This window comes from Pristiophorus japonicus, chromosome 3 (genome assembly GCF_044704955.1).
Source record: "Pristiophorus japonicus isolate sPriJap1 chromosome 3, sPriJap1.hap1, whole genome shotgun sequence".
Taxonomy (NCBI): Eukaryota; Metazoa; Chordata; class Chondrichthyes; family Pristiophoridae; genus Pristiophorus; species Pristiophorus japonicus.
In genome coordinates, this window is record NC_091979.1 from 80,773,857 (window position 1) to 80,782,832 (window position 8,976).

Consider the following 8,976-nt stretch of genomic DNA (forward strand, 5'->3'; position numbering starts at 1 on the left):
GCGCAGTTCTCAGTGCCTGGCCTGTGGTGGATCGTATAATCGTAGGCCGACAGTGTTCGTGCCTATCTTTGGATATGCGATGAAGCATTGGTGTTTATGCGAAAACAGTGAGATTTGGGGCTTGTGGTCGGTTTCTAACTCGAACCTGAGTCCGAACAAATACTGGTGCATTTTTTTTACCCCATAGACACAGGCCACAGCCTCCTTCTCTTTTGGCCTTGGATAGACTATTGCCCGCTACATTTGCTTGCTGTAAAACACACCCGACACCGTACGACGACGCGTCACATGCTAAAACTAGACGCTAACGTGGGTCATACAATAAAAGCAGCTTGTTCGAACACAGCAAGTTTCTGGCCTTTTTGAAGGCAGCCTCTTGATTTTGACCCCAAACCCAGTCGTCTCCCTTGAGTAGCAACTTGTGCAACGGTTCAACCCGGGAAAAAAGTTATCAAAATAGTTGAGTCGTCCCAGGAACGAGCGCAGCTCTGTTACATTTCGTGGTTTGGGTGCATTCTTGATGGCCTCTGTCTTCAAGTCCATGGGCCTGATGCCGTCTGCCGCGATCTTCCTCCCAGGAATTCTACCTCTGGCACCAGGAAGACACACTTAGATCGTTTCAGCCGAAGTTCGACTTAAAACCTCTTGCAGGTTGTGCAGGTGTTCGGTGGTGTCATGACCAGTGATTAGGATGTCATCCTGAAATACAACGGTGCACGGAACCGATTTCAACAGACTCTCCATGTTCCTTTGGAAGGTGGCTGCAGCCGAGCAGATCCCGAACGGGCATCTGTGATACAAAACCAGTCCCCTGTGTGTGTTAATGCACGTTAATTTTTTCAACGACTCAGCCAGCTCCTGGGTCATGTAAGTGGAGGTTAGATCCAGCTTGGTGAATGTCTTTCCTCCTGCTAATGTCGCAAAGAGATCATCGGCTTTGGGTAGCGGGTACTGGTCCTGTAATGAAACTCAGTTGATCGTTACCTTGTAGTCGCCGCAGATTCTGACCGTGCCATCGCTCTTTATTACTGGAACAATCGGGCTGGCCCACTCGTTGAATTCGACTGGTGATATGATTCCCTCGCGTTGAAGTCTGTCCAATTCGATCTCCACTTTCTCCCTCATCATGTAAGGGACCGCTTGAGCCTTGTGCTGAACAGGCTGTGCCTCGGGGACCAAGTGGATCTGCACTTTGGCACCTGTGAAGTTGCCAATGCCTGGTTCAAATAAGGATGGGAACTTGCTCATCACTTGAGCACAGGAAGCATCATCCACTGAAGATAGTGCTTTGATATCTTCCCAGTTCCACCAAATCTTCCCCATGCAGCTTCTGCCAAGTAGCGTTGGCCCGTCGCCTGGTACAACCCACAGTGGCAATTCGTGTATCTCTCCATCATAGGATACCTTTATGTTCGCACTGCCGATAACTGGGATCAGTTCCTTGGTGTAAGTGCGCAGCTTTGTCTGAATCGGGCTCAGCTTGGGTCTTTGTTCTTTGTTGCCCCACAGCCTCTCAAATGCCTTCTGGCTCATAAGTGACTGACTTGCCCCGTGTCCAACTCCATGGAAACAGGAATGCCATTTATCTTGACTTGTATCATCATGGGGGGACTTTTGGTAGTGAAGGTGTACACCCCGTGCACTGCTTCCTTGGGCTGAGTCGCCTCTCTAGCTTGTACTTTATGATCCTTGCTGGATCGGAAAATTCCTGCCGACTCCTCTGTCACGTTTTGAGTCGCAGTTCTGCACATTTGCTGTGGGTGGCCCTTTTGGCCGCAGTGTCTGAATTGACACAGACGGGCCTAATGGTTACTCCCGCAATGCCAGCATGTTAAACGATTCACATTTACACACTTTGGCGGTCTCTGAGTCGGACTAATTCTTTGATCAACAGTTATTTTCTGCACAGTACTTGCCAGTGAGCTTTGATTCTGGGAGAATCTGACCGTTGAGGTCATGAACGCCTGCTTAAGGTGATGGTCCGCTTCACATCCCGTCCCATCGTGAAAACGTTTTGCAACACATTGTTGAGGAGTTCGCCAAATTTGCACGGTTCTGCGAGCCTTCGTAGGTCTACGACATATTCCGCTAAATCATGGCCCTCGGTGCGGCGGCGTGTATAGAAGTGATACCTGGCCAGCGAAACCCGAGTAAAGGCTTCACCCTCTGTAAACTTTTCTAAACTTCCAACGGCAGCCATCTCTGTGTGTAAGTCCGTGATCTGTACTCATTGCCAATTAATATGTCTCTACTTATCTGTAGAATAACTCCATGAGGCCTAGTGCTGTGCTTAAACTGCTGTGACCTTAGTCTCTCTATTGTAACTGCAGAGTGCCTTCACTGCGTTGTGACCAGCCTTTTATACAGCTCCTGCCTGGGCCTCCCACAGGTGTACCCTCTAGTGGTACCAGCATAGTATATATACACACAGTATACATATATGACACAAGGCTCTCTCGCTCTCCCCGCCCCCCGCAAGGCTCTCTCTCCCCCCACCCACCCCCTCAGGCTCTCTCTCCCCCCCCCCCGCAAAGACTCTCTGCTCCCACCAGCCCCCCCTCAAGGTTCTCTCTCCCCCGCTCCCCCAAGGCTTTCTCTCCCTCTCCCACCCCCTCAAGCTCCCTACCCCGCAAAGCTCACTTTTGCCCCCTCCCGGCGAGGCTGTCTCTACCTCCTCCCCCAAGGTTCTCTCTCCCACTCGCAACCCCCAGGCTCTCTTCCCTCCCTCCCCCACACAAGGCTCTCTATGCTACACCCCTCAGGCTCTCACTCTACTCCCCAAGGCTCTCTCTCCCTTTCCCCCTTCCCAAGGCTCTCCCTTCCTCCACCGCCCCCCCCGCCCAACCCAGGCCCCAGGCTCTCGCTCCCTCTCCCCCCCGCAAGGCTCTTTCTCCCTCTCTCCCCACGCAACCCCCAGAGTCTCTCTCCATCTTCCTCTCCCCATCCCCCTCCCCACGAGCTCGCTCTTCCTCCACCCCTCCCCACCCCCAAGGCTCTCGCTCCCTCTCCCCCCCGCCCACCCCCCCAAGGCTCCCTCTCCCTCTGCCCCCGCCTCCCGCAAGGCTCTCTCTCCCTCTTCCCCCCACCACGGGCTCTCTCTTCCCCATCCCTCCACCCCCTCAAGGCTCTCTCTCCCTCTCCCCCCACCCCCCCAAGGCTATCTCTCTCTCCCTCTCCCTACACCAGGGTTTTTCTCTCGTCCCGCCCCCTCCAAGGCTCTCTCTCCCCCCACCCACCCTCTCAGGCTCCCTCAACCCCCAAATGCTCTCTACCCCCCCGCCCCCCCACCCAAGGCTCTCTTTCCCCCCTTCCCCGCAAGACTCTCTCTACCCCCTCCCTCAAAGCTCTCTCTCCCCCCGCCCCCCCAAAGCTCTCTCTATCTCCCCCCCACAAGGCACTCTCTCTCTCTCTCACACACACTCCTCCCCCCCACCCAAGGCAGTGTCTCTTTCTCTCCACCACCAAGGCTCTCTCTCTCTCTCCCTCACAAGGCTCACTCATTCTCTCTCTCCCCACTTTCCCAACAAGTCTCTCGCTCTCCTCCCCTCCCCCAGCCAAGGCTCTCTCTCTTCTCCCCCAGGCTCTCTATCTCCCCCTCCCCCATGGCTCTCTCTTCTCCCACGCACCCCCTCAGGGCCCTGTTCCCCTCACCCAAAGGCTCTCTCCTGCCCCCCTCCTCCCCCCCCAAGGCTCTCTCTCCCTCTCCCACCCCCCCAGGCTCTCTCTTCTCCCTACCTCCCCACCCAAGGCTCTCTCCCCGCTACCCCCCAGGTCCTCTCTTTTCTCCCCCCCCCCAAGGCTTTCTCTCCCCCTGCCTCCCAAAGCTCTCTCTTTCTCCCCCACCAATGCTCTCTCTCTCTCTCCCACCTCCCACCCAACCAAGGATCTCTCTGTCTCTCTCTCCCCTGCAACGCTCGCTCACTCTCTCTCTCCCCACCTCCCCAACAAGGCTCTCTCTCTCTCCCCCCCTCCCCAAGGCTCTCTCTCTCTCCCTACCCCCATCCCCCAAAGCTCTCTCTCTTACCCGCTCCCCCCAGGCTCTCTATCTCTTCCCCCCCACCCCCCCCAAGGCTCTCTCTCCCCCCAAAGGCTCTATACCCCCTCCCCCCCATAAGGGTCTCTCTCCCCCTCCCCCAAGGCTCTCTCTCCCTCTCCCCCATCCCTCCCAGGCTCTCTCTCTCTCTCTCTTCCCCCACCAGGCTCTTGCTACTCGCCCCCAGGCTCTCTCTCTCTCCCCCGCCCCCCCAAACCTCTCTCAATCTCCCCCACCAACGCTCTCTTCCCCACACCCACCCCAACCAGGCGCTCTCTCTCTCTGCCCCCCGCAAGGCAGTCTCTCTCTCTCTTTCCACCGCCAAGGCTTTCTCTCTCTCTCCCCCGCAAGGCTCTCTCACTCTCTCTCTCCCCACCCGCCAACAAGGCTCCCTCTCTCCCCCCCCCCCCCCCAAGGCTCTCTCTCTCTGTCTCTCCCCCTTGCTTTCTCACTCTCTTTCTCTTCCCCTCCCCCCCCCAGGCTCTCTCTCTCTTCTCCCCCCAAGGCTCTCCCCCCCCTCCCCCACAAGGCTCTCTCTCCCCCCACCCACTCTCTCAGGCTCCCTCACCCCCCCAAAGGCTCTCTCCCACCCACCCCTCCCCTGCCTCCGCGAGGCTCTCTTTCCCCTCTCCCCTAAGGCTCTCTCTGCCTCTCCCACCGCCTCAGGCTCTCCCCACCGACCCAAGGCTCTCTCCCCCCCACCTCCCAGGCTCTCACTCCACCCGCACGGCTCTCTCTTTTCTCCCCCACAAGGCTCTCTCTCCCTCCGCACCCCCCCAAATCTCTGTCTATCTCCCCCCCCAAGGCACGCTCTCTCTTGCATGCTTCCCCCCCACCCCACCCAAGACAGTCTCTCTTTCTCTCCACCACCAAGGCTCTCTCTCTATCTCCCTCGCAAGGCTCGCTCACTCTCTCTCTCCCCACTTCCCCAACAAGGCTCTCTCTCTCTCTCCACACACTGCCCCCCCCCCCGCCGCCCGCCAAGGCTCTCTCTCTTCCCCCCCAAGCTCTCTATCTCCCCCTCCCCCATGGCTCTCTCTTCCCCCACCCATCCCCTCAGGGCCCTCTTCCCCTCACCCAAAGGCTCTCTCCTGCCCCCCCTCCCCCCCGCAAGGCTCTCTCTCCCCCCCCTCCCCCAAGGCTCTCTCCCCCCCCAAGGCTCTATCCCCCCTCCCCCCCATAAGAGTCTCTCTCCCCCCTCCCCCAAGGCTCTCTCTTCCTCTCCCCCATCCCTCCCAGGCTCTCTCTCTCTCTCTCTTCCCCCACCAGGCTCTTGCTACTCGCCCCCAGGCTCTCTCTCTCTCCCCCGCCCCCCCCAAACCTCTCTCAATCTCCCCCACCAACGCTCTCTTCCCCGCCCTCACCTCAACCAGGCGCTCTCTCTCTCTGCCCCCCGCAAGGCAGTCTCTCTCTCTCTTTCCACCGCCAAGGCTTTCTCTCTCTCTCCCCCACAAGGCTCTCTCACTCTCTCTCTCCCCACCTGCCAACAAGGCTCCCTCTCTCCCCCCCCCAAGGCTCTCTCTCTCTGTCTCTCCTCCTTGCTTTTTCACTCTCTTTCTCTTCCCCTCCCCCCCCCCAGGCTCTCTCTCTCTTCTCCCCCCAAGGCTCTCCCCCCCCCCCCCCACAAGGCTCTCTCTCCCCCCACCCACTCTCTCAGGCTCCCTCACCCCCCCAAAGGCTCTCTCCCACCCACCCCGCCCCCGCCTCCGCGAGGCTCTCTTTCCCCCCTCCCCTAAGGCTCTCTCTGCCTCTCCCACCGCCTCAGGCTCTCCCCACCGTCCCAAGGCTCTCTCCCCCCCACCTCCCAGGCTCTCACTCCACCCGCACGGCTCTCTCTTTTCTCCCCCACAAGGCTCTCTCTCCCCCCGCCCCCCCAAAGGTCTGTCTATCTCCCCCCCAAGGCACGCTCTCTCCCGCATGTTCCCCCACCACCCCACCCAAGACAGTCTCTCTTTCTCTCCACCACCAAGGCTCTCTCTCTCTCTCCCTCGCAAGGCTCGCTCACTCTCTCTCTCCCCACTTCCCCAACAAGGCTCTCTCTCTCTCCACACACTGCCCCCCCCCCTGCCCGCCAAGGCTCTCTCTCTTCCCCCCCAGGCTCTCTATCTCCCCCTCCCCCATGGCTCTCTCTTCCCCCACCCACCCCCTCAGGGCCCTCTTCCCCTCACCCAAAGGCTCTCTCCTGCCCCCCCCTCCCCCCCGCAAGGTTCTCTCTCCCCCCTCCCCCAAGGCTCTCTCTCCCTCTCCCACCCCCCAGTCTCTCTCTTCTCCCTACCCCCCCACCCAAGGCTCTCTCCCCCCTACCCCCCAGGCTCTCTCTTTTCTCCCCCCCCAAGGCTTTCTCTCCCCCTGCCTCCCAAAGCTCTCTCTATCTACCCCACCAATGCTCTATCTCTCTCCCACCTCCCACCCAACCAAGGCAGTCTCTCTCTCTCACCACCGCCAAGGCTCTCTCTGTCTCTCTCTCCCCTGCAAGGCTCGCTCACTCTCTCTCTTCCTACCTCCCCCCCAAAGCTCTCTCTATCTCCCCCACCAACGCTCTCTTCCCCCCGCCCCCCTGCCGCAACCAGGCGCTCTCTCTCTCTCCCCCCCACAAGGCAGTCTCTCTCTCTCTTTCCACCGCCAAGGCTTTCTCTCTCTCTCTCCCCCGCAAGGCTCTCTCATTCTCTCTCTCCCCACCCGCCAATAAGGCTCCCTCTCTCCCCCCCCTCCCCAAGGCTCTCTCTCTCTGTCTCTCCCCCTCGCTTTCTCACTCTCTCTCTCCACCACCCCCCCCCCCACCGCCCCCACAAGGCGCTCTCTCTCTTCTCCCCCCAAGGCTCTCTCTCCCCCTCAACCCCCACCCCCACACCAGGCTCTCTCTCACTCAACCCCCACCCCCCCAAGGCTCTCTCTTTCTCTTTCCCCCCCCCTCCCAAGGCACTGTCTCTCTCCCTCTTCCCTCCCTCCCCCCCGGCAAGGCTTGCTCTCTTCTCCCCTGAGGCTCCCTCTCGCTCTTCCCCCCTGAAGGCTCTCTCCCCCCCATCCTCCCCCAAGGCTCTCTCTCCCACAACCCATTTAAGTGCTGAAATAACTGATAAGAGAATGAGGGGTTATGGGGAGTTGGCAGGGAAGTAGACCTGAGTCCATGATCAATCAGCCATGATCATATTAAATAGCGGAGCAGGCTCGAGGAGCCGTTTGGCCGATGCCTACTCCTATTTCTTTTGTTCTTACGTTCTTATTAAGGGGCTTAGCAGCTTTGAAAGTGGATAAATCCCCAGGCCCGGATAAAATGTATGCCCAGGAAATAGCAGAGGCTCTGACCATCATTTTCCAATGCTCACTGGCTACAGGTGCAGCGCCAGAGAACTGGAGGACTGCGAATATTGTAGCTTTATTTAAAAAGGAGAAAGGTTTCGACTAAGTAATTACAGGCCAGTGAGCCTAACCTCAGTGGTGTAAAAATATTGGAAAAAAGCCTGAGGGACATCATAAATCTTCATTTGGAAAGACATAGATTAATCGAGGACAGTCAATATGGCCTTGTCAAGGAAAAGTCGTGTCTGACTAACTTGAGTGAATTTTTCGAGGAGGTAACCAGTAGGATCGATGAGGGTAGTGCATATGATGTAGTGTATCTGGATTTTAGCAATGCTTTTGATAAGGTCAAACATGGTAGACTGGTCACGAAAGTAATAACCCATGGGATCTAGGGCAAGGTAGCAATCTTGTTGTGCGAGGCCCCTTGGGGAAAAGTGACCATAATATGGTAGAATTCCTTATTAAGATGGAGAGTGACAAAGTTAATTTGGAAACTAGGGTCCTGAACTTAAGGAAAGGTAACTTTGATGGTATGAGGCGTGAATTGGCTAGAATAGACTGGCAAAGGATACTCAAAAGGGTTGACGGTGGATAAGCAATGGCAAACATTTAAAGATCACATGGATGAACTTCAGCAATTGTTCATCCCTGTCTGGAGTAAAAATAAAACTGGGAAGGTGGCTCAACCATGGCTAACAAAGGAAATTGAGGATAGTGTTAAATCCAAGGAAGAGGCATATAAATTGGCTAGAAAAAGCAACAAACCTGAGGACTGGGAGAAATTTAGAATTCAACAGAGGAGGACTAAGGGTTTAATTAGGAGGGGGAAAATAGAGTATGAGAGGAAGCTTGCAGGGAATATAAAAACTGACTGCAAAAGCTTCTATAAATATGTGAAGAGAAAAAGATTAGTAAAGACAAACGTAGGTCCCTTGCAGTTGGATTCAGGTGAATTTATAATGGAGAACAAAGAAATGGCAGACCAATTGAACCAATACTTCAGTTCTGTCTTCACGAAGGAAGATACAAATAACCTTCCGAATGTACTCGGGGACAGTGGGTCTCGTGAGAAGGAGGAACTGAAGAATATCCTTATTAGGCGGTAAATTGTGTTCGTGAAATTGATGGGATTGAAGGCCGATAAATCCCCGGGGCCTGATAGTCTGCATCCCAGAGTATGCAAGGAAGTGGCCTTAGAAATAGTGGATGCATTGGTGATCATTTTCCAACAGTCTATCCTATGGACTGGAGGGTAGCTAATGTAACACCACTTTTTAAAAAAGGAGGGAGAGAGAAAGCGGGTAATTATAGACCGGTTAGTCTGACATGAGTAGTGGGGAAAATGTTGGAATCAATCATTAAGGAAGAAATAGCAGCGCAATTGGAAAGCAGTGACAGGATCGGACCAAGTCAGCATGGATTTATGAAAGGGAAATCATGCTTGACGAATCTTCTGGAATTTTTTGAGGATGTAACTAGCAGAGTGGACAAGGGAGAACCAGTGGATGTGGTGTACTTGGACTTTCAAAAGGCTTTTGACAAGGTCCCGCACAAAAGATTGGTGTGCAAAATCAAAGCTGATGTGGATAGGGAACTGGTTGGCAGACAGGAAGCAGAGAGTCGGGATAAACGGGTCCTTT